The sequence below is a fragment of the Sinohyriopsis cumingii genome, chromosome 14 (assembly GCF_028554795.1).
Source record: "Sinohyriopsis cumingii isolate HCF-2022 chromosome 14, ASM2855479v2, whole genome shotgun sequence".
NCBI classification, from domain to species: Eukaryota; Metazoa; Mollusca; class Bivalvia; order Unionida; family Unionidae; genus Sinohyriopsis; species Sinohyriopsis cumingii.
The window spans coordinates 29,861,237-29,886,833 of record NC_142974.1 but is presented as its reverse complement, the minus strand read 5'-3'; the positions used below and the strand labels follow the sequence as shown (position 1 = coordinate 29,886,833).

Sequence of the window (25,597 nt, the reverse complement as noted above, 5' to 3'; positions counted from 1 at the left end):
TGTGATTTCTTTTACGGGAATTGCAGTTGGAAAATTAATACTAAATTCAGGGTTAGTCAAACTTACCGTTATCATCAAAATCCTTTTGGGGTTTGTATTTTCGACTATCTGTTGAAGTAATTCTGTCATTATCTATCTTTGTTGTTTTTAAATGGCATGTGCAGTCTTCATATATCTTAACCATTAACGCGAATTCGGAATCTGATATTGTATCGTCGATGCTTGATGATATCAGCGACGATAATTTTGAGTATGCGGCTGTTGCTGTGTTTAGTTGTATGACATAATCGTGCAATTTTGTGCTCGTGCATGAGGATATTTTTTTTGCGATTATATTAAAAAAAAACTGCGAAGGCAGTTGATGAAGAGACGCATATCGTTACTGCGATTGTTACTGGTGTTAGCACTGATAATACTACTCCAATGGATGCAACTAACGCGGATACTGAGTATACTAACGCATCCAGGATGACTGGTCGTCGTTTATATTTTTTTTACCTTCAGGCTGTATTTGTCGATGAGGGTTTTTCACTCTGATTGCCATTCGCACACTTGATCATATCTATATTGTTGCGCATCAAATGTTGTTGTTGATGCTATTGTCCTTAACTCTGTTAACGGGGTCATTTATTATCTTATGCAATAACCAATTGAGGTGTTTCGGCTACGAATTCCAAACACCACCAGTAAGATGTTGCGTTTAACGTCTTATCAGCTGCTTCCATTATAAATTCCTCTTTGGTTCCCTTGTTTAATATGAAAGTTACAACCCCGGAAAACTTGTCGGCGGAATGCTTCCAAAGATATGTTGTGAAAATCTCAAATTTTGCAGCACTGAACACAGAAAGTCTATACACACCAGTAACTGTTGCGGTATATTTGATAGTTTTATTTTGTTTAGACCATGTTGCGAATCCAGATGATACCATGTATACTATGTTGGTAAAATGGCCAGGGGTAACTCCAGGTGGGATTTTAATCAAACTGGTTTTGTTAACAATTTCAGGAATCCCACTTACAATATCTTGTTGTGTTTGTTTGATCGTGTCAGTGTTGGTTTTGATATCAGCAAGTTTCATGTCAGCGGTGAGCGGATCACCAAAGAATTCTTGTGTGGTTCAATTAATTTTTCTAAAGTTTCTATGAAGATTTGAAAACGCATTTACGTGAACGTCATACTCGGCCCGCAGCGTGGATAATTTTTTGTCTACATTGTCGACATATTATTTATTTGCAGCATCTTTGTTGGATGTTGGGTCCACTAACACCAGTATTTTGTTTTCGTTCATGTTGAGTTCACCTGTCATTGTGTCACTGGTATTTTTTAAGCGATTAGTCACACTTGCTGTGATTTGATCTCTGATGGTTGTAAACGATATCCTTGAGTCTCTGATTTTTCCGCTGTCAGTAAACACAGGAACGTTATCCGGGGTAGCTCCAAGAACCCTGCAAACTATGTCATTCCATTTGATAATGCTGGTTTTTAGCTTGCCATGTCGGTCCTGAAAAATAACAACCTCATCTGGGTCTATCCCGCACAACAATAAAAGATTGTCGATTACATCTTTGGTTGCATATTTTGATAAATCTACATCACCGCGTTTTTTTATCTCTGCTTCGATGATAGATCTTCGTAAATATCTACCATTATTCTTTAAGGATTGTTTAAAATGTTGAATCGACCCACAGTATACTCGTGCACGACTTTGTGAGGCGGTTTGGTTGATTTTGATATCGCGTCAAGCACATTAATTACTTCACGACCACATATTAGTGGATCGGTTAGTGTTTGTGTTGGTAGCATTGAATACCAGGCTGGAATGGGAATACTTCGTGTGTATTTGAGGAATTCAACTGGTGGTGCTAACCCATACGAATTGAAATAGATAATTCCACGTGGATGTATCGCGTAAGCAACCCAGTGAGTTCCTGGACCATCGCTGTTATCGAGATTAATAATTCCAGTTTCTGGATTATTCGGTTGTTGTGGTAATTGATGTCGCATAAAAACACCTCTGAAATTTTTTATTTTAAGCTGTTTAGCAACATCGAGCAAATCAAAATTTGACATCGGTGCGTGCAATACTTCGTATTGTGTTAAAACCATTTTGGGTACCATGAAGGCGGAGTTCCTGGAAGTCTTAGACCTCGTCCTTTTTTTTGTATCCTTTTCCAGTTGCTTTCTTTAATGCCATTCCAGCAGCTGTTCCAACAGCTCCTAACGCGGCTGCTTTTTGCGACAGCTGGGGCAGCAGCAGCTATCAGCGCTGGTATTGCTGTGATAAGTAGAAATATTCCACTGGTTTTAACCATATCCTTGATAGCTTTTGGAGCGAAATCAAGATGAACTCCGGTTTTTGATTGCTTCGCTTTATTGAAATGTTTTAGTTGGGTTTTAGTCAGCAATAACTTGTTTGGACCACCATTAACAATTTGATCGTTTTTTTGTATTATCATTGCCCCACATATACTCGCGTTCTTTGATTGTAATTTCTTTATCTGACCAGAAGTCAAAGTAACAGTAACGTGACTGTATGACATTTTATAATAAACGCGATTGATCTAATTGTCTACATATTGTAAAACAATGTTACATATTTTCTACTGGTGCATCAATAACTCTCATTCGGCAACCAACACCTTCAAGTATCATTGATTTGTCGTTGAGTATAACAGCAATTGCTCTGTAATTATCAGCTGAATTTACCATAGCTCTGAAGTGTACATCAATGACAGATTGCTTAAGTAAATCAAGATGTTCCAGCAAAAAGTAATAAATCGGGTACAGTGTTCTAAAATCTAGTTGTAATATTTGCAAACCAGTGTCTATGTTTTGATCACTTCCCATAAATGTCATCAAGCGATGATATGCACGTGCTACCCAATTATTTTCAAAATTCAGCGTTATATCCTCGGATGGTTCTTGATGCCCGTTTATTCTTAAGGATACTTCAGTGACACCAAGCTGGTAAAATATCATTGGACTTCTTTCTTGATTGTCTAATCGGTTAGCCAGTTGAAAAGCAACAAAAACTTGTCTTGGTGCAGAAACACCTTGCTGTGATGATATATGCCAAGTGAATAAACCATTGACAGGATTCTGATTACTGATGGTAGTCACCGTTAACCATGACAATATTGATTTACCACCTTGATCCATAAAAGAAAGTAGACGCTGTTCCTCAGTGATTGATGGTGACATTACCGGCATCCATAACGCGAGCTTAAATAATATTACTTTACCCTCAGCAATGGTGCCTGGCCGCCAGATAGCATCATTATCATTTTCTTTTCGATTTTTCGATGAAGAACAACTCTGTGTTTGGCTCCAAAAATAACCTTTCTGACATTTCTGCAAAATCCAAAGATGTGGGATAGTGGAATTGTGCACAGAAATCTTCTGTGAATATCTTTTAACATTAATTTATGCGTAGCAAATCCTAAATTGTAATTAGGGTTGGAATCATAAGGCATCAAAAAATTAGCAGCTGGTCTAGTTACCCCTCCAGCAGGTTGTGGATCAACTGCGGTATTCTATGGCACCGGTATCCCACGAAATTGATTGATATCAGGATGGTCAGAAATATCCTTATTGAACATCATAGTTGGGCCAGCTGATTTAGTATAATCATCTGAATATCTTGCTAGGCCTATAATCGTTGTAGCAAGTTCAACATTATCCTGGATTGTCTCAATTTCTCTTCCATCAGTCATATAAGCAGCATTTTTAAATAACTCCATGATGCCATTATTAACAAATCCAACGATGACATCCCTTCCGTATTCGGTATTAAGGACAACATTTGTTACAAGTTCAGCTGTGACTTCAATAAACACTTCAGCAGGCAAGAAATACCTACTTGTATCCTGAACTCGCAATTCGATTCGTCCCCGTTGATTTGGCGATATTGCTTCATAAGAATAATACTGATAATAATGCACGGATTCATCCTTGAGTACTGGTGCATCCATGTCGAACGCTGGGTCAGATTGACGTTTAAACATTTTATTATAATTTGTTATCGTCTCAAACGAAGACCACTTCCTGATATTTGTTCAGCCCCTTGATTTATCAACTCTGCTAGTTTTTGACTTGTGGCTAGATTTATTACTTTACTGACATTTGCAGGCATCACTTTGGTGCTTGGTAATTTCACCGGTGGTGGCTGGACCGCTTTTGGCCTGTGTATTAATCGTGCTAGTCTGTCCTTGATTGCCAAGAGCGCTTTACTAGCAGCGCTACCAACAGCACCAGTACCTTTATCACGAACAACGTCAATAGCTTTCATTGATAATTGTTTTACGATCGGTATTGCTTTAGGAGCTATCCTCGCGAATAAACCCTGAACAACATCAACAAATCCATCTCTGTAAGTCATCTTGTATACTGGCAATCGTGAATTTACCACCCTGACCATAACTGACCTACGATGAGAATCGTGTATGATCATTTTATAAAATTGTTTATTTATCTAACAACTAGTCACAATGATAGTCATCAACGAGCTCATTAATAAACTCTTGGTAGATATCGATATCCATGATACCACCTTGAAATAATCATCGACATATATCAGCTGCTTAATTAATTATTTCTGGTGAGTTGTTTCCAGCTCGCTTTCCTCCTATGAGAACTTCTAACCGTTGCGTATCATTGATGATATTGTTAGGACAGTCAATAAAACCACTTCCCAGACCACTGCCAGTAGCACCGGGTGTTTTTTTTTGAGACTGTTTAAATGCTTTAACATCTTGTTTAAATTTTATATAATCCGGATCATTTCGATCAATACGCGAATTTTCAGCGGCAAAATATACTGCAAGAGGCTGATTGTGAGGCGTTACATCTTTAACATATTGAGGTTTTAAATAAACTTCTCTAGATTTATAATCACATGTAATATCGATTACTTCTTCCTGGTTCGTAAAAGTAGCGATTGTATCTGAAGTAAACATTTGTCTAGGTTCTATTAGTATCCCCCTGGGGTGATATTCGGGTTCTGTTTGCTCAGATAGTGAATAGGGAGGTGGTGGCGGTCGTGATGCAGAATCAGCAAGTTCTTTCATGTTCCTTATCAATTTATTATACTCATCACTCTTGACTTGTGGCTTGTCGTAATACACGTGATACAACCATTTTACAAATTTGTCATCTTTTATGGTGGCATATTGTGGTTTTAAAATCCGGCCTTTATTATCTAAATGCAGTAACATTGCAGAGGGTAATTCTTTTTCTTGTGTTTTTTTAAAATCTTCAACAAAATTCCCGGTAAATTTTGCACGCAGCTCAACTTTTTCCTTTGCTGGTTTGGGTTTAGGCGCGAGTTTTTCTTTTACGCCAGCGACTTCAGTACAAATTTTGCTGATACCTTCAAGTATTTCTTCACTAAGTCGAGGTTGAGCTGCAGTTATATCAGTTGGAAGATCTCGTAAAATCTTTTTTGTCTTTTTAGTTCTCGCTATTTTTTCAGTCTGCTCAGCGGTCTGTTTTAATATTGGAAGAATACCCTTTCTTCTCTTCCTCCTTAATATCATCCTTAGGATCCCCCAATAAAGCTCTTTCAGTGACCGCAGCGGCTTTTTCAGTAGCTGTTGTAATGGGTCTAAATAATTGTTCCGCACCTGTAGCATATTCAACTTGTGCTTCTTGCCGAGCTTGTAATTTTTGTCTTACAGAATCTCTCACAGGAAGAAATTTTTTTTATTGCTTCTAGTCGTTCTCGAGCTAATCTAGTGGTATATGCTTCTCCAATAGTTGCCATTATCAATAACATAAATTTTTAATTCATTCCAGCAGGGAGGGTGACAACAACAGATTGGTTCATTTGGTAAATCGAAGCGCCATTAATAGGTTTTTCAACCAGAAACCATATTTGGACTAACTCAGGAGGACCTCCCATCTCCTAGGGTTCCTCTTGAAACATAGTCGACGTTATTTCCGGTTGAAACCCTTTTTTTGGGGAACGTTTATTTTGACATTTGGAACCTTCTAAATTTTGTAGGATTCGCCCTCCCTGCTGCGTAAGTATTCTCATTTCTTCTTAATTTAAATAGTTTGTCCTGGGAATTATGTGTATTTTGCTGCATAGTTTTAAATTAGTGTAATTAGTAACATTGTACTTTTGCATAGAGTCAAATATATTTTCTTCTTTTAAGCCATTTTTTAAGAGACATTCTATGTTCATGGATTAAAAATAACATTGTAATCTTGGGTCATACCTTAGAGCCTTGTAATGACAAAGATAGATTGTACATTATTTTCTTTTCAGCTATCACAAGAGTATAACTTGAGTGGGTGTACGGTATACGTGGAGTCAGGATATGAAAGAGATGAAGGTAGATATCTAATATCTGGTGTCTTAGAGCCTTTTGAATATTTGATTTAACAGAACCATTATTAGCAGCTATATTTTAAGGCTTATAGACCTGAGAACCCCAACACTCACCTTTACCGATCACTGCCATCACCTCTGAGTTCGAGTCTTAAGTTTGACCAATGTAGATATTTGAGAAAGCTGCCAGTAGCTTCACAGACTTGCCAACCCTTATGATTTTGTCGTAAGTCTTACGAAAATTACCCTTTAAATACGGACTTATGGCATAAAAACAAAACTACGGGGAAATGATCATTGCCCACAAATCTGGAAAATTTGTTCATCATTGTTAGATTTGGATCAGGGTTTCATATTAGAATTAGTGAAATAGTCAGGGAACCAGACTAACTTTACAGAAGCACCTCAGATGCTTTAAACTGCAATTTGTTCATGTGAAGTGTCTGCATGATCAAACTGTTGATTACATATTTTTTTTAAAAATGGCGTCCAGCAAGCAATTCATGTTCAAGACGAAAGGGAAAATAAGCCTCTTGAAAAGTGTTAATAATCAACACAGAAGAATAAAAAAGAATATTCAAATTCTTGTGAATAAAAGCTGGAAGGGACACAATTACATTCATTGGACATCACGTGCCAGATTTTGAGTATGACTTGTGATGAGTGATATGATTGCTGTCGTCATGTGAAATGGAAAAGGAATTTCCAAGAATTACATCATGTTGAGAGATAGCAACAAGCCCATGAGCTGCATAGTGTTTAGAACTAGAGTTTGTGCAACTATACTAGTGGTAAATAAAGTCTACTCATACAATACAAACTTTTCATTTGAATGCGATGTTTATCTTTGCTTCATGTTTAGAATACCAAACTTTTAATTATGTTTCCCAGCTTTACAATAGCAGCTTGTAATTTTTTTTGCACCTTACTGAAAGCTGGACAAACTTAATGGAAAAAATCGACTGCCATACTAAGATGGACTCATCATAGTTGGCAGGTCTGGCTTCATGTGGGTCATTGGTTCTTATGGGATTTTCCCTGGTTCTTCCTCCACCAGTGATACTGGCTGTCGTGTATAGCCAATCTGCCACTGAGAAATGGTGTTAATCCCTAAAACAATAACATAATAGACCCATTGTAAATTATATGTTTCCAGTATAACTAATTGTGCCAGTTTAATAGAATGTCAGAGTTGCAAATCTTCTTATAATAAAATACCCCAAAATAATCTTGCTTACTGTCAGTCTGCTGTGATTTTGATGTGCAATTTTAACTGCTAATTCAGGTCTGTATAATGAACACAAACTTTAAAGTGCTCATTTGACAATAAAATATATAAAAATGTATTTCAAATCCACTAATAGCATTATTTATAAAACATATTGTAGACTTTAACGCTGAGGTAAAGCACTTGGTGTGATTAAGTTTTCTACCTTTCTTTTTTATGTCCTGGGTCTATATACCAAAATAAAAAAATGGATTTTACCTCTATTGGTCATAGACCAAAAGAGTTTATGGTATGTTTTGTTGTACATTACCCATCTCTAAATCCGCTGGCATAAGTTTGACACCACTACTCCTCCTAGTCTACTTGGACAGCCTTGAAACTTTGCACACATTCATCCCATGGACTAGTAGTTCCTAAACAAAAACGGTGCCACTCTGATATCCAGCACTGGCCTGACAAAATCTTGTTATCTACTCTTCCTAAACTGATGGTCATATTAGCATGGGGTATTCACTAAAATACTTATTATGATCTCAGATTGGAAGTAATTTAAAATGGTGCCAATCTGATGTCCATTGTGACTGCCACAATGACCATCTTGAAAATTTTGTTCACTGTTCCTCTTGAATGAATGATCATATCAGCATGTGACTTCATTAAAAGATTTCTTATGATGTCTAGTTGGGTGTAAATGAAAATGGTGCTAATCTTAGGTTCAGTATGGCTGCTATAGTTGGCTTCTTCAAAATCTTACCGCTACTCCTTCTGAGGGAAAGTCATTTTGATAGGGTTTGCACCAGAATACCTAGTTTAATGTCTAGCTGGTTCTTTATGAAATGGTGCTGGTACTAATGTTTGGTGAAATAAATATACTTGCTATCCCACCTCCGCATTTTTGCCACACACCATCACAGAGAACAATGTTAGGTTGTCAATATTAAAGGACAGAACCAGGTACACCATTGCACTTAAGAGAGATAACTCTGCTGGAACTATGCAGGGGTAAGAGTTATCCAGTTACAATAGATGCATTTAAAAAAAAATCATAAAAGTACAAAATATGATCTAGATATTAATTAACGTAATCTCACATGTTGCAGAGAGACTTTACTTTTTGAAAGCCTGACAGAAACTACAACTCTTACATAATGCACCAGTCATGGCTAATTTTGTTTATTTCTGAATACAATGTTCCCTACACCTTGAGATCTATCGACTTGGGGTTGTACAGTTGGTACTATTTACACCTGCCATTCTGATGTCTAGTATGGCTGCCACAGTGGCTATCATCTAAATCTTGTTACTCCTCCAGAATTTTTTGTGATATGAATATGGCGCTTTTGCTAGACTTCTGATGTTTGGTTGGTTATAAAGGAAAATGGTGCAATTCAGGCATTCAGTATGCCTGCATTATTGGACATCTTGAGAATCCAGTTATTGCTGTTTCTCCTGAATAAATTGGCGTATCAGAATGTGGTTACATTGAAAGACTTCTTGTAGGGTCTGGTTGGCTCTTACTAAACATGCTGCCACAATGACCATCTTGAAAATCTTATCACTACTTTTCCTGGGCAGCTGGTCATATAATCATTGTGCTTTCAGCAAAATAGTCATTTTGAGGTATAGACGGTACTAAATAGAAATGGTGTGTATCTCATGTCCAGTATGGGTACCATGGCATCAGTTTTGAAAATTTTGATATTATTACTCCTACAGAAGTTGAAGTCATATGAACAAAGGGTTTCCACCAGATGACTTCTTGTGATGTCTTGTTGATCCTAAATGAAAACTGTGCCAGGCTGACATCCATTATGTTGTCCACAGCATCTAATTTGAAAATGTTATTATCACTAAAGAATATCAGAAATGGTTTCAAGTCTAAGCACTTGAAAGGAAGAAGTAGTATTTTCTTTAATTCATGGAGATTTTATTCAGCCAGAAGAAAATCAATCCCTTCAAGGAACATAATGCCTTTTTGTGATGATAGTTTCTACTAATGATTGATACTTATAGTCCATAGTGACAATTTTAACAAGGATGTGCATTATTTTTACAGATTGTATTGTTCGGTTGAAGCCATGTCAAAGTTATCAAGAGTCTTTCGAAAGGCCTTATGAAAGCTATTTGTCGAGTGGAAGAGTCAGGTGTTTAATAAATTTTTTTATATTGATAGAATTGTCATCATTTTTTTCAAAGGATTAAATAAGGAGTAAGTTTAATTGGGCAGCTTTGTAGATCTAGTTATTTTTGCAGATGAAATTAAGTGTGATTTTTAAATCGCTTGTTTTATCGTTGAAAACGGTAGGTAGGAACTGGAAATTTTAATCAATACTATGAAATATCAAATTAAAAAAATAACTTATACAATATTTTACATTTTCTTTCCAAATGACATTCCTAGTACCTCAATTAATGATATGTAAGGAAATTTCGATTATTGAAAATGTCACTTACGCCGAGTGGAGGCAGCACTTTAATAAATAAATACAAATTAAATAATTTTGTATCAACTGAAATTTGTGTTCTAGTTCCATCTTTTAGCTTCTTTTAAGTGTAATCATCATAAGTGCAATGTGTCCTCTTGTAATTAAACGCAAAATGCGTCAGTCTACTATAACAGCTATGTCCACGAGCGTTTCTCTGAGAACCTAATTAAGTACTGTCTGTGTTTTGATAACTGATTTGCGGAAGTACTTGTTGTATTTTTGAACTGAATTAAAAGCGGGCCTCCTTTATATTATCACGTTAATTATGTCTTTTGAATTAAAAAAAAGGAGGTGGAATAAAAGAAAGGTTAAAAGGCACAAAAATTGGACTAACTTGAAATCTAGCGGCCTCGGTTGTATGTCGGGTGAACTCACTTCATTGGATCAATCGAACACTATAATAAACGTTATTGTGTATGTACCAGAAACTACCTTAAATTAACTGACTCTTTCGTAACTGTGATCAAAGACAACAAGGCAGCAAAGCGAAAAGAATACTTCGTAAAATAAAGAGCTTGATTTCACAGATATGGACTATTGTTGGCAAGCGAGTTTCAGAGAATTCTTGAACTGGCATGTAGAGATATCCTCAGGGATGATAAGAAATTTCATTATTACTTCCAATGAAATCATGACATTAACACTGTACTAATTGAACAATAAAAAATTGAGTTTCCATGTAGACGTGTCACGAAATAAATGTCACATGTTTTTTTAAAAAAACAGGAATCTTGTTTGGTGGTGTATCAACAGTTAGTCTAGTTCCCAAATTGTGGACTACCAATTTGGCAAGATACTATTAAATACCACTACGGGAACCAGACTCTTCAAGAAAACAAAAAGCAGTGACGTAATACACAGATTTTTCGCATACACTTGATGGTTGTTCAAACCAGTTGGAACAATCTTTATATGTTGGATATTTGAGAGAAAAAATGTTATCTAAACAGAATAACGAACAACTTCATTAGGAAAAGCGCATTATTAAAAATTATTATCGACGTGATTGTAAAATGAGGATTCAGTCATTAAACAGCCCAGTTCCCTAACACTGCTCCCCCCCCCCCCGTGTGGTTTTCTTGATATCAAAGCGATTTTTTTTCAATTTTTGGAGGTCCCTCAGTAACTCGCGCCTCACTTATAGTGCGGACTATGTTTGTGGACCCTGTTGTGCGCGAGTTATCAAAAGAGAGGTGCACTTATAAAATGTTATCATAATCAGATGTCAATTTCAGTTTGGGACAGGTGCATTTCTAACATGAATGACTTGGCAAGTTGTACCATATTTTGAGCTGTAAATTTCAACGTGCAAAGTCAAATGGGTGCATGTTAGAAATGCGCCTTTCCCAAGCAGAAATTGACATAGTCTTCTGAAGCTAGTTTTATAAAAGTGTTTAGAATGGTCACTATCTTTATTTATGTACATCTACTCAAGCTAATTATTAAGGAGAGACCATTCATGTTTTCAGAGGGTTTTATTATTTGAAACAATTTTATCTTGTGATGCATGAAAGACTTTAAAAAATGCCCCGGTTAGAAAGGACCATAAATTAACTGACCATTCCCATACAGTATAAAGGCAGCCAGAATTGAACTAAATTTTGTAGCTGTGTACATGTATATTCAGCCTCTTGACTGGGTCATTACTGTCAAGGATTAAACACATGATTCGCATTGAAGTGTAAATTCAGTGATTTTTTGTGGATTTTTTTTAAACAGTAGAGGCTGTCATCAGGAATTTTAAATGTACATACCTCAGAGGATTACTTTTCATTTTTAAAGAGTATATAATAACTGTGCAGCGTTCACGGGAAGATCAACAATGTCTCGTGAAGTCTGTTAATAAGTTTGTTAAGATTTTCTTGAATAAAATAAAAGCATCAACTTCTTGCAAAAGGTATTAATCAGCCTTTTGTAAATGAAAAAAGTACAGTATGCATTAGATGCTAGTACAGTTTTCAAGGCATTGTGACGATGTTATTGTCTAATATTTGATTTGGCATCATATCTATTTCATCGACTTGATTAGAACTAGGAAACATATATAGTCCTCTGATAACAATGTAGATAAATTGGCATCTCTCTCTCTCTCTCTCTCTCAACTTTGCATATTTGCAGGGGTCATACACAGTCAGCCACACCCATTTTATAGAGACCACATCCACTCCATGGTGGTCATCCTCAACAGTTCTGTGGGAAGGCGTGCTGTGCAGAGCAATTCTCTGCAGCGACTCCACCAGAATACATGGAGAGATGGTGGAGGGTCTTAATCCTTTTCCAGTCTATCTCTACCACCAGTGTGTTGCATGGGGTTCCAAAATACATGTGAGCTATGCTATACTGATGGTGCCAATGATGGTTGTGGCAATTGTCCATTTTTATAATACTGAGGAAGAGGTTTATAATCTGCAGGCTCAAAATAATTACATATTAGCTCATATTTTACTTGCCAGTGCCCACATGGAGCTTTGGCTTGTTAGAATTCCATCTAGAGAGCCTGTGTTTGACTCACTGATATAAAATGAATCCTTGGGTGATAGATTAATCATCAATAACAGGTTTATTGATGTGTAAGCGAGCTTTGAAGATCACAAATGAGCAAATCACCATCATAATAGCTGTTAATAGTTCCATTTGGTAGGTTTGCGAACTCCCTGGTGACTAGTATACCTTTTGATGTGCAAGCAAGCTTTGAAGATCACAAATGACCAAATCACTTCATTATGGCTGATAATAGTACCTAACTTAGTTCCATTTGGTAGGTTTGCGCACTCCCTGGTGACTAATATACCCTTTTTTTGCCATATCAGCAATTATAAAGTTGAGTTCTGACTCATCTGTTATCAATTTCGTACAGTGGCATTTATTACCAGATGAGGCTCCATGTGTAAATTTACCAATATTTTTTCGGTCTTTGTTTTTTGCAAACGATCAGACCTGGGTTTGTGGTCTATATGAAATTATTGCTTCACTCACTGTCAGCAACAACAAACATCTTAGTATCAAGCATAAATCTTAATGGCACTATTGGAGCCCAACTGCATTTATGCGTTGTTAAGTCATCTATAAAATGAATCTCCAGATTAGGTTCGTTAAAATGATGACGAAACCAAGCAGGAATGACTGGATGAACATTATCAGCAAATTCGAATTATTCAATATTGACAAATCATGTAAGATAAAAATCTGGCAATGGGCCATTTTATTGCAACTCAAATCATTTCATGTGTTGGATGCCCAAATCTCTCAAAATAAGGCCTACATTCACTCATTCCAAGAAAACTTCTGGGATAACATGCAACCATGTCAATCGAGATAACATCCTCGTAATCATATTTAGTATTGCAGAGACCTCCCATGTCCATATTCAACACATGAGCATTGAACATCTTCAAGAAAGTATTTGGTTGCTGGTCACCATCAGTATTTCTGCCAGCAAAAGTGAGCAATGATAGATGAGATAGTAAATCAATTATTCAGTTTATTCATTTACCAGATCTGTATCGTTTGAGTAATTTAGTGTAACCTGCATCATTTGCTCATGAAGAGATTCTGTATGATGAAGTTCACCATATGGTAACACACATTGATCAAGTCAGTGGGGGGTGTCATCATCTGGTTCACTCTGAAACAGCCAGACCAACACTGGGTTGCTTTTACTCCTATTATAAATACACTGAAAATCTAACATTTTTTCTGGGTGGAAATTTTTTTTACACTCCAGGTCCATGCGTGGGCATGGTGGTCAATTATTACAATCAAAATACCTCTTGTTTGATACTTGGACATGTACATGATCTCGTTGGTTATTGTCCTTACTTCTATCGAAAATTTTAACTTCCTTTCTAACTCTCTAACACCTTCAGCCCATTTGTTTTGCCCTGCAGATCTGTTAAACCATTTCCTCGCAATGCATTCATGAAATGCTCTGGGATTCTTTGGGCTACACAATTTAGAATAACATGATTATTGGCCCTGCTTGCAGTCCACATCGGTAGAAGAGCATCAATAGTAGTGTCAGTTAAAGGATAAATTGCGTAACAACTGCCATCTCAGGAAATGATTGCCCAAAATATAGTTTGTTGATAGCCATCAGGGTCCTTGGTATAGAATTTTTACCTGCCATCACCGATAACATTACCAAAGTCACTGAAAGCGATGATATATTTTATTCTTAAAAAAGTATCTTTGTTTATGAAGATAATCAATAATTGTCCATGTTCTCTGATCGTTCATTGTAGCATCGATGAAAATAATTTCTTGATCCAAAACATTGACCAAACGTGCACTGCTTCATCATCCTTAAAATCCTCGTTGGCCCCCCGGTACAGTTGTGTAATTGCAGATTGGGTAATATGGGGCACCTTCTTTTATCAATTAATCTGTCAAAATCAAACCTAGCATTGGAGGGCTTGATCATGGCTAAGCTTGTAAGCTCCTTATTGGATAAAGTGCTCCCTTCTGTCAATATATCTTCTAATTAAAAGATTGTCCTTGACTAGTATATAATGACTCATGCAAAATAGAGTTGCAGATGGCTGATGATTGTTGTATCAACAACCCCATGTGGAAAACCTTACTATTAGAAGTAATGCAGTTATCATCAAGCAAGTGTTTGATAAATAGAGAAACTGGCATGATTTACTTTTCTACCTTCCTTGTTTATGATCCTGGTGTATCTTACATACAAAACAGTGTTCTCTGAAAGAAATGGTTTTCTTGCTGTACTGTTAAATTTCAGTAATGTTTAATACTAATAGTTGTTAATGTCATGAATGTTTCTGTTCTATAGTAATTCTTTCCATTTGAGAATTTTAACAAGAATGTAGCATTATATTCACAGATGACATGAGACGCAGTAGATTGCTTTCTGGTTTAGAAGATTATGAGATGTTCAGAAATGCCTCTGAAATGGACGAACTAAAATGGCTGTCAGTGCGTGCATTTTCTACAGGTATGAGGCTGAGCTTTGAATGTTGATTTTGTTTCTTTTTTCTTGCAAAGTAGAGAAGGAAGAAGAAATGTTTAATTTTGCTGCTTCATATTCTGGTGCATCTTTTTAATGTCTAATATGTAATAAAAATGTTATCTTGAACTTGTATACATTTTTTTATATCTGAAAGCATAATTGATAATTTTATATCTCATTTTTCAGAGTTGTACCTAAATACATGCATAACTGATTATTTTTAGAGATGATCTAATTCATTGGATTTTGAATTTAAAAAACAAAACAAAACTTTTTATTCATAAATTCTGTTCATAGAGCAGAGCATGCTATGTTATTAAGTTCATCCATCAATCTGTCTTTCCATCTGTTACCAACTTGGTTTTGGCAAGTAAGTTATTCACTATGTACAGTTACTGAACTTCGTGCCTGGTTTGTATTTTGGCAAGAAAGGACTATTTATGTAGGGAAGAAAAGGTCAAAGGTCTGAGTCATTATGACTGAAAGAAGACTGATGGTTTCCACAAGTTTTCATCTATGTTGACGTTGGCTAAACCTTATTGATTGCCTGCACTTTTTTTAGTAAGGTTGAGACCTATTAATTTTGGTTCAAATATCAAAGGTCAAGCCATTGTTTTGTGCACAACAATATTAGCTCTACATGACGTACATGGACCAACCTTTGTGGATGACTTGCACATCAGGTAAAGAAGAAATCTCTCATTAGGTGGTCAAAATGTCAAAGGACACGACCATTGAGACAGAAAGGAGAGATATTGGTTCCATGCATTAATTTGAGTTCTTCATCATCTATGGTTACCAGCTATGATTGTCTTGCACTTGGGGTGTGAAAGAAGCCTTTTGATTTTGTGTTTGGAAAGTCAATGATTGGGTCATTTTTCCTAAAAGAACATAAACTGCTCATGCTCAATGACATTAACTCTGCATGACAAACATTAAGAATGACTTGCACTTGGAATATGGAAGAAAGGTCAAGGTCACTATGCTTGAGAAAAGAAGAAAGTTTTCTGCATAATAACTTCGCTTTCTGGATGGCTTGCACTTTGGGTAAGAAAGAAGTCTAATTATTTTGGAGACAAAAATTCAAAGGTTAAAGTCACTGAGATTGAAAGAAGGAAACTTGTTTTAGCACACAAGGTTGGTTCTGTATCACATACTTGGACAAAACTTTATGTATGGTTTACACATGAGGTAAGAAGTTCCAGTGGCCTAGTGATTAGATCATCCGCCTCTGATGCGGTCAGTCGTGGGTTTCGTCCCCAGTTGAGTCATGCCAAAGACTTAATTAAATGGTACTGACAGGTACCTCGCTTGACACTCAGCATTAAGAGGTTAGTGTTAGGACTGGTTGGCCTGGTGTTAGGATAATGTGACTGGGTGGGACATCATGCTACATGTCTGCAGCATGATGCCCCAGTGCTAGACATCACTATAAACTGTCACACTGCAGACATCGTAGCGATATGACTAAAACATTGTTAAAGCTACGCTCAAAATCCAAATCACACACACACACACACATGGGGTAAGAGAGAAGCCTATCAGTTTGGGTTTGTAAATATCAGAGGTCAGGGTCACTGACTGAAAGGAGAAATATGGTTTCTCCACAATAGCATTAGTTATACGTACAGACCTTGACCACACTTTAATGATGATTAGCACTCCTGTTGATTTGGGGTCAGAATGCAAGTTCATTGTGACTGAAAGAAGAAAAGTGGTTTTTGCAGAAATTTTTTTAATATCTAAATAGAGGACTGTTGAACACTAAGGAGCCCAATAATATGCAATTCATAGCACAATTGTTATTATCATCATATGAAACAGCCTGTCCTTTCATAACCCATTAAGTGTTTTTCTTGTTTCAAATCAACACACAATAAAGTGAAGATTTTGTGGTTAAAAGCATTCTTATTTTAACCTGAATCAGTTTCATTGAGGATTTGCATTGGTGGCATGTTTTAGTTTCCTGCCGGCCAAAAATGTAGCATTTATAAATCATGTAAAACTGAGATAGCTGCATCCATATCTCTTTATTAAATTAAAAAATTGGACTCATTTTCCAATTCTTTAGTCTTTTTTGTGCTTCATTTTGCTTTTGGGGTATGTTTGTTGTTGTTGTGTAAGATTACATCTAGTCATAGGGCTCCTGTTGGCTTTGGTCTAGTGTGATGTTATTAATAATCATGAAATTTGTAGTAATATCTTACAGTATGTAACTACAGATAGGGTGATTTCAAGTTATAAATATTGCTAGGTAATTGCATCTCTAACTAGCTATACATGTACATGAGATAGGCATCCTCTGAGCGACATCAACAAATAATTAGAATCTTATTTCATGCCAAGGGAGGGAAGTTACGTTTATTTTTGGGGTAGGTTGCCTGGCATAAGAGACCTAATGATCCATGAAGAAATCAGAAAATGGTTTCAGAGATAAATATATTATGGGCAAGATCTGTTCAGCAATCATTTACCACTTGCATTTTAGCTGTGACCGCTGAAACATCTGTCAACTTGGTCATAACTGCTTGATTGTAGTCTTACTTGGAAAAGAGAAGTTTGGTTGAAGGTATTTTATGCATTTGCTGAATTAAGTTTATCTTATCTATCAGAATCTAAATATTTTTATCCCCATTCATTATCTTGAAACACAATTGACTCATTTTTTAATTTTGACAACACACAAGTTTGTTTTCCTTAGAAAGGGCATTTTTATCTTACATGTAACCATTTGCAGTTGAGACTATTAACAAAAAGAGTTGTGCTGGAACTTGTCTAAAATTCTGGACAGAAAATTATAGGATATGTCAGTCAATGGCTTTCTTTTTTATGTCCATGACTGTGATTGATAATCCCGGCTGTACTTTTTCCATCGTATACTCTGGAAAAGGATGGAATACGATGGAAAAACATGGAAAACCCTGGAAAATGATGGAAAAATGAAATATTCTCCAGAATTTAGCATGGAAACCCTGGACATTGTGCATGGAAAATGCTGGACATGCCTGGAAAATGCTGGACATTTTGGACTTTGAAATTTTTCAGCATGGAAAACCCTGGAAAACGATGGACATTTTGGACTTTGATTTTTTTCAGCATGGAAAACCCTGGAAAATGATGGACATTTTGGACTCTGAATTTTTTTCAGCATGGAAAACCCTGGAAAAGCATGGACAGTTTAGACTTAGAATTTTTTGGATAAATTTCAGCATGGAAAACCCTGGAAAAGGATGGACAGTTTGGACTTAGAATTTTTGGGATAAATTTCAGCATGGAAAACCCTGGAAAAGAACTTAGTCAATTTTCAAGATTGGTACAAAGAATTATTTTGAATTACCTAAAGAAAGAGCAATCATGACTAAACTGCGCTGTAACACAGATTTTTGAACTTGAAACTAAACTATTATTTCAAACCTATGATAAATATATACTGAGAAATAGAGGACACAAGTCAAATAAACAAACTAAACCATACACACACACACACTTGACCCCTGCTTTAAAAAAACAAACTACAAGTGTTGAAGTAGTACATCATTTATTGTATGTACCACATATGTAATTAAATGTTCATTATCAAAAGAACATCACTATACAAAAATGTTGGTGTAACACAAACTATACATGTATGAAAAGATATCCTGAAAAATTAGTTAAATCCTGACCAGAAAATATCTGGTGCATATAAAATCATAAATATGTCCAAATCTGTTCACCACTCGAGCTTGACACTACAGTGTATAAGTATGAAATTCTGCTGTGCAATGGTGAGAGCCATTTTAGTCCTTTTCATGATGATTGGGGAGAACAGTACCATAAATGGCATTTCCAACTTCAACAACAATAATAGGTTCTCGAAGACACTTGATCCTATTTTTGATGATGAAAGGAAGTCTTCTTTCTTGTCAGAGCCAACTTCATTCCAAAGAGATGTTTGCTCATAATTATTAGTTATGTACACCTGTACAGCCCCCAGTTTCACACATTTCTTCTTTATCGGAGCACAATTTTTTGCAGATCCCACAATAAAAATTGTATTTGAGATACTCCTTACTGAATTCACATTTTTCCTTCAAATTTTTGACAATTGTCAATCCTGTGTTTGCTGAAGGAAGATGCAACTGAATTAAGTCCAAAAAGTCACATATTTAGCATCTGACAAATTATGTCTTGTTGGCAAAGCCCCAAGGACAATAACATGTTCAGACTTTGTGATTTCACTACAATATATATCTTGTTATGGGGCTATGACATAAAGTGGGGGATCTGTGACATGAGATGGGTAAGACTGAGTTGCTTCATTCACCTGATGATACTGTTCATTGTCTGAACTTGATTAAAACTCTATACTTTCTTCTGAGTCAGATGAAAAACTCATGTCACTGTCACCATATCTAGTTGGTTCATCTGTTGATATTCTCATTATATTTGACGACTAGTATTACGTACAGTCACCAATTTCATAATATCCAAGACCAACAGAACTGGATTCACCTAGATCAACAACACTGTAATGAGAAATACAAATTTTAGTGAACATGTATAATTCATATTAAAATCTTAACATTCAAACATTATTGTTTTGTTGTGGGAATTGAATATGTACAGTTAATATTACACTGTTACAGTAGTTTAGTTTGACAAATCCAATGTTAATGCATGCATCATTTAAACATGGGTAATGCAAACATGATACACAATGAATGCAGGTAAATGACAAGTAATTGATATACAATAATATACTCAATCATACAAAGTACATGTGATACAACATACACTTCATAAATGTATGTGATGTTTTCAGAAAAACAACTCAAGTTTCATAACATTTTAGGGCATTATAAGAAAAATGAAAGTAAAAATTATATTTAACATTTTAAATAATTAAAAACTTAAGTATGACAATGCATAACAATAAATTATTATATCTTGTTCTGCAAGAATCAATACTGATCAGATATTTCCTGGAATTTCTGTAATTGGCTGATTTGGTTAAATATGGTGTACATTGTGCATATATTGTGTATGGTGTGTTGGATAACCCATACAGAGTGAATGTTCTGTTCAAACACGTACACTGAATATTCTGTCTGTAAATACTGAATGATTTCACCATATACTCAGAATTTGTTGAACTCTGAAAATTCCACTTAGTGTTGTATAGTGAAATTTGTTTATTCCTTAAATTATTGATATGATAATGAAACTGTGTTTAAGATATGAGCCATGTTAAGCTGTGAATGTACTAGGTAAGAACAAATGTATAAAGAATAATGCTTATCTTCACACAAATAAACATTGTTGTGGGAGACAGCTGCAGACATTATTTAAAATGTAAAAAAACTCTCTATTACTCCTGGAATTACCATTGTTTTCTCTTCCTCCAGTACATAGTGCTTTTAGGAATGGACTTTGTGGAATTAACTTCAAACTGCTTATATATTTTGTCCTGAACACCAGTACCTGTAATACACAAACAGCATTAAAACGTTTACAGACTGTACAGTCAGACTGATTAAAACATTAACATATCGTTCAAAAATCATCTTCATGGTAAAACTTGTGTACATTTTAATCTTGCTAAGATTAATGTGAAATTTTTCAAAATTTCTTTTTCCAGGACTTAAGTTACTTAAGTTATGATTTTACTTATATATGTAGCAGTCTGAAAATTTAGCAGTAACCTAAAGACCTTTTTGGACTAGATCTACAAATACTCAAGAAATTCACAACTTTATCATAATACCAGAGCAGTCCCTGTTTGGGCTTACATGTATCAATGGAGTTAACATTTCCAAGACTGACAATTACAAGGTTATGGCTGTTAAAATAAAATTCCACAAATTAGGTTGCTTTGAAAGTTATATATACATATACATTGAAAAACAAAAATACCTACTCTAATTTTACAACTGGTGCAAAAGGAAACTTGTTTTTGACCTTGTATATCTTTCACATTTATTGAAATACTTGCTTACAATTTAATTACCAGTCATACATATATAGTGTTGGGCGGTTAATCATATAGTCAGTTTATACTTGGGCAAACGAGATAAAGTCGGAACTCCGTTTATCTCATACTCACCTATAATATTTGGGTGTCCAATTTGTGTTGTCTTTCCATTTGTGTTCCACACCTCGACACGATATTGCCTCTTGGTCGTAAACTTTGTCTTCTAAAACCACTTTACTGTAAACCAATCATTCCCCAACATATCCAAATCACGGCGTTGGTATCCGATGTATAGATATTAACTCTTTAGATGAATCATAAATCAAAAGAGAACAAAATGTCTGATTTTTCTGTCAAGTATTCGCCTTCGCGTATCGGAGTCACGTTTTTGTCACGCAGAAATAGCCGAGATTGTTCCGTATGATGATGGCTGATGAAGCTGACTATGATGGGATATAAAATTAAGAACTTATTTTTTTCTAACCAATTACTACATTGAAAAAGCCGGCATATTTCGATTTCATGCGTTAGAACCAAATTTTCTGTAAAAAGAAAAAAAACAAAAAAAAAAAAAACCGTTTCTGTAAATTTTGGTTCCAAATTTGGCACCGAAATACGCTTTGGATAACCAGTCTAGAATTTGGGCGCAATTTTCGATTGGAGTGTCATTGAAATTGTATAATATAAAATATCCCAGGATTTTAAGATGACCACTGAACCAGAAATATCACTGGTTATATGGGTGAATGATCGTCCCATTCAGGGAGGCATAATCTGTATGGCTGATGTACGCTCGCCACGAAAAGAAATGAAGGAATATCGCACGGGAGAGAAAGTGATGGCGGTTTTGTCGTGGATTCAAGGGATACCATGAGTGTATTATTGCGAAAATAGCAGGTAAGTCATTACTCAGTCCAATTGTAGCAAAATTATTTGCACGGCCGCCAAGTACCTTAGCTGCGAAAGACTTCGCGTGACGTAAATTTACGGAAAGCTATTACGAAATATATCCTATGGAACAATTTCTTTTTTTCATGCTGTTTGAAGACTGATAAATTAAACGTCAAACTTGTAAGGATATTGAAAGGTATGTGTTATGTTTTAAGCTTTGTTTACATAATTGGCAACATTTTTTACTTATCCTAATGCACAATGACCAGTCATCTCGTGTCTGTCGTTCAAAAAAGTTGGTACGTGCCGGCCTTGCGAATATACATTTCCAAATTGTAAATTTCACTTTAAATTTTATTCACCCTTGATATTATTAATGATCTGACTGGTATTTGTATTTTTTACATTTTCGTTGTTATTTTCCAGACAGTGTGCTATTTGTAGCAATAAGTTATATTTGTTTTAATTAATTTTAGACTGTGACTCGGAAATATACCGGTAGATCTCTTTTCCAATTAATCTTCAATTCAGATTATGGCTTGTTTCTGACTATCCAATTTATATTCAGCCATTTCAGTAATATTTAATAGTAATTTATTGTATAATTAATAAGAATGTACAGTTGTAAACTGTTGGAAATGATTATCATTTTTCCTCACCAAAAATACTTGTTTAGTTTGTGTCCTTTAATTTCAGAAAAAAAGTGGCAAGGCACAGTTATGTAAACAACTTGATGGCGACAGCTTCATTGAAATTCTTCGATCTTTTAATTTGAATTAAGCAAGCGAGAGGTAATACCACATTTGTTTCAAATTCAAATGTCTAGAACATTAGCTGTAACCTGGAGTTGTGTATGTAGATAAGTAAATATATCAGAAACTTAGTGCATATGAATCATCATGGTGAAAATTTGGATTAAATTTTTTTTCACACCCAGCATGAGGCAGAAATATGTCAAATTTTGGATTTTAACAAAGCTGCTAAATAAATATTCAGAATGCTGTACAGCTCTGGTGAATATATTGGCAAGACACTAACTGGGGCAAGAGCCAATAATAAGTACACACAAGGCCACCTCTCCAAGAACAGTCCAGAATTCAAATAATTTATGGTATATTTTAAATTATTAACCATGCGTTTTAAACTTTGTTAACCTATGACAAAATATATGCCAAATTGTAACAAAATTTTTTTATGAACTAAGGCTGGAACATTACTATGAAATTTAAACGTATACACAACTACTACTTGAAATATTATAGTGTAGACAGGCAATATTCAAATGGACAATGTAAATCTACTTTCAGTTTAAATGGTATAATCACAACTGCATGTATATGGTAGCCAGTTTGTGTGTGCGTGATTCAGATGTTTAGTAACGTAGCTTTAACAAACGTTTAGTCACATCGCTACGATGTCTGCAGTGTGGCAATTTATAGTGATGTCTAGCACTGGGATATCATGCCACAGACATGTAGCATAATGTCTCCCACCCATTCACATTATCTTGACACCAGGTTGACCAGTCCTAACACTAACCTCTTAACCGTTTACCTTATAGAGCATAATTACAAAGTGCAGCATGCTATAAATAGAGCACCTGTTACCTATTCGACTCCATACGCATAGGCCTGCCTGTTAACTGTTAAGCAGTGTAGTGTATTTTATGTTAAACAGCAATTGTAACCATTTTACATTTTTGGTACACATCTATTATGTGTGGAAAAATTTAAGATTAAAAGTCTGATTGTTATAGCTGCGTAATTATTTTTCACTGAAGAATTTTTTACGTGCTTTAAAATCTTGAGAGGACTCATTCACCGTCATGTCAGGGAGGCCGCGTGACCAATCGTAGCTGCCATTTCTCATACTTCAAATTTACAATTTGTCGTCTGCATCTACATCACTAAGTCATCTGAATTTGATAATTTATGAAAACTAATTGCTGCCTGCATCAATATCAGAGCCTTTACCTAAGTTATTGAATCTTTCGTAGTTCTGATTCTAATCGTGAAAACTTCGTAAGTACTGAATGAAATCCGCGACCTCCATTTTGGAGAGTGGAGATTATGACCCAGTTACTTTAAATAGCAGATATCGACCAGGGCATAAACAGTGACCACGTGATCTGATGTAATTGTCATTCACAGAAATGAATGTAGTATCTAAATGGGGGTTTTCCCCGAAGGTGGCGCTATGAAAACCGGCTTAAAATGGCTGATGTTTACAGTAGGCATCAAAAGGCGCTTCCATGTGAATGGAGTAGAGGCATCAAAAGATGCTTGCATGAGGTAAAGGGTTAATGCTGAGAACTAGGCGAGGCAGCTAATAGTACCATTTTTTTAATAAGTCTTTGGTATGACTCGGTTAAGGGTTCAAACCTGTGACCTCTCACACCCATAGCAGGCGCTCTAACCACTTAGACTTAGGCCACAGGAGCAGTTAGCTAGCCAGTTTAATTTGTGATGGAAACCACAGGTTTTTAAGGCTATCAAGTTAGTCATCAAGCCAAGTGCCTCATTACAATTACCAACCTCAGGGATTGTAAAAGTACTGTTATTGCATGAAATGTTTCAGGCATAACTCTCATTCTCTCACTCCCCTCTCTCTCCCTCTCTCTCTCTCTCTGTGTGCGTCTGTCTCTGTCTCTGTCTCTCTCTCTCTCTCTCTTTTGGGATTGAAATAAATTTGAAATCTTGCTTGATTCGATTCATTAATATACAATGATTTGTATTTCAGAAATCATGAAGGAGAAGTATAACATTGGGGAGGTGATGGTGAGACAGAAGCTTTGCGATTTGGTTAAACCATCAAGAGTACCATCACTTCCACAGACTCCAGTGGTGACAACAGAAAAATAAGAAATGTGGTGAATGAACTATGAAACAACACGTGTAAAAAGAAATATTTTAAATTTTTTAAATTAAAATTGAGATAGAAATTAACGTGAATTTCTGTTATTTTGTTGTTAAGATTGCTTCAGAATAAATTCAAACTATAACTAGAGTAAGAGAACATATTTTTAGAAACTCGAATGATGTTAAGGAGCCAGTAATCTGGATTTTATGTCACCAGTAGAAGTGTAGCGACATTTATGACAACTTAAGCCATGTTGTCTACTGAATACTAGTGCACAACCTATTAAGCTACCAGTGACAAGTATAGTTTTTAAGTTTTGTTTCCTTGTTTAAAAGTTACTAAACATCACAGTCAATACAAGGAGTTGGTTGGGGTAATTTGGATCATGTTCTTCTTGAAATTATCATCAAATAAAAGTTGCATCACTGTTAAAAATCTCGTTTTCATAAAATATTTCAACAATTTTCAGCTAAATTTTAGTGTTGTCCAGGGTTTTCCAGCCTACCCTGGATAAAGACTGGAATATTAGTCCAAATGCTCCAGCATTTTCCATGCTAGAATTGTCCAGGGTTTTCCATCATTTTCCATGCTAGAATTGTCCAGGGTTTTCCAGCCTACCCTGGACATAGGCTGGAATATTAGTCCAAATACTCCAGCGTTTTCCATGCTAGAATTTTCCAGCGTTTTCCATGCTAGAATTGTCCAGGGTTTTCCAGCCTACCCTGGACAGAGGCTGGAATATTAGTCCAAATACTCCAGCGTTTTCCATGCTAGAATTGTCCAGGGTTTTCCAGCCTACCCTGGACAGAGGCTGGAATATTAGTCCAAATACTCCAGCGTTTTCCATGCTAGAATTTTCCAGCGTTTTCCATGCTAGAA

The 25,597-nt window shown here is 35.7% G+C and overlaps 3 long non-coding RNA genes across 3 annotated transcripts in view; 2 read left to right on the top strand and 1 right to left on the bottom strand.

The window, feature by feature from the left end:
* The window catches only part of LOC149783501 (uncharacterized), a 128,649-nt gene that overhangs the window by 15,529 nt on the left and 87,523 nt on the right, over positions 1-25,597 (top strand). The window lies entirely within an intron of this gene.
* Positions 18,537-21,269, bottom strand: LOC149783503 (uncharacterized). The gene is made up of 3 exons (XR_016413611.1): positions 21,101-21,269; positions 20,382-20,478; positions 18,537-19,523 (listed from the first exon to the last, which is right to left on the bottom strand). It is a non-coding gene; the product is annotated as an uncharacterized LOC149783503 (long non-coding RNA).
* On the top strand, positions 21,447-24,804 carry LOC149783502 (uncharacterized). The gene is made up of 3 exons (XR_016413610.1): positions 21,447-21,865; positions 22,556-22,650; positions 24,599-24,804. It is a non-coding gene; the product is annotated as an uncharacterized LOC149783502 (long non-coding RNA).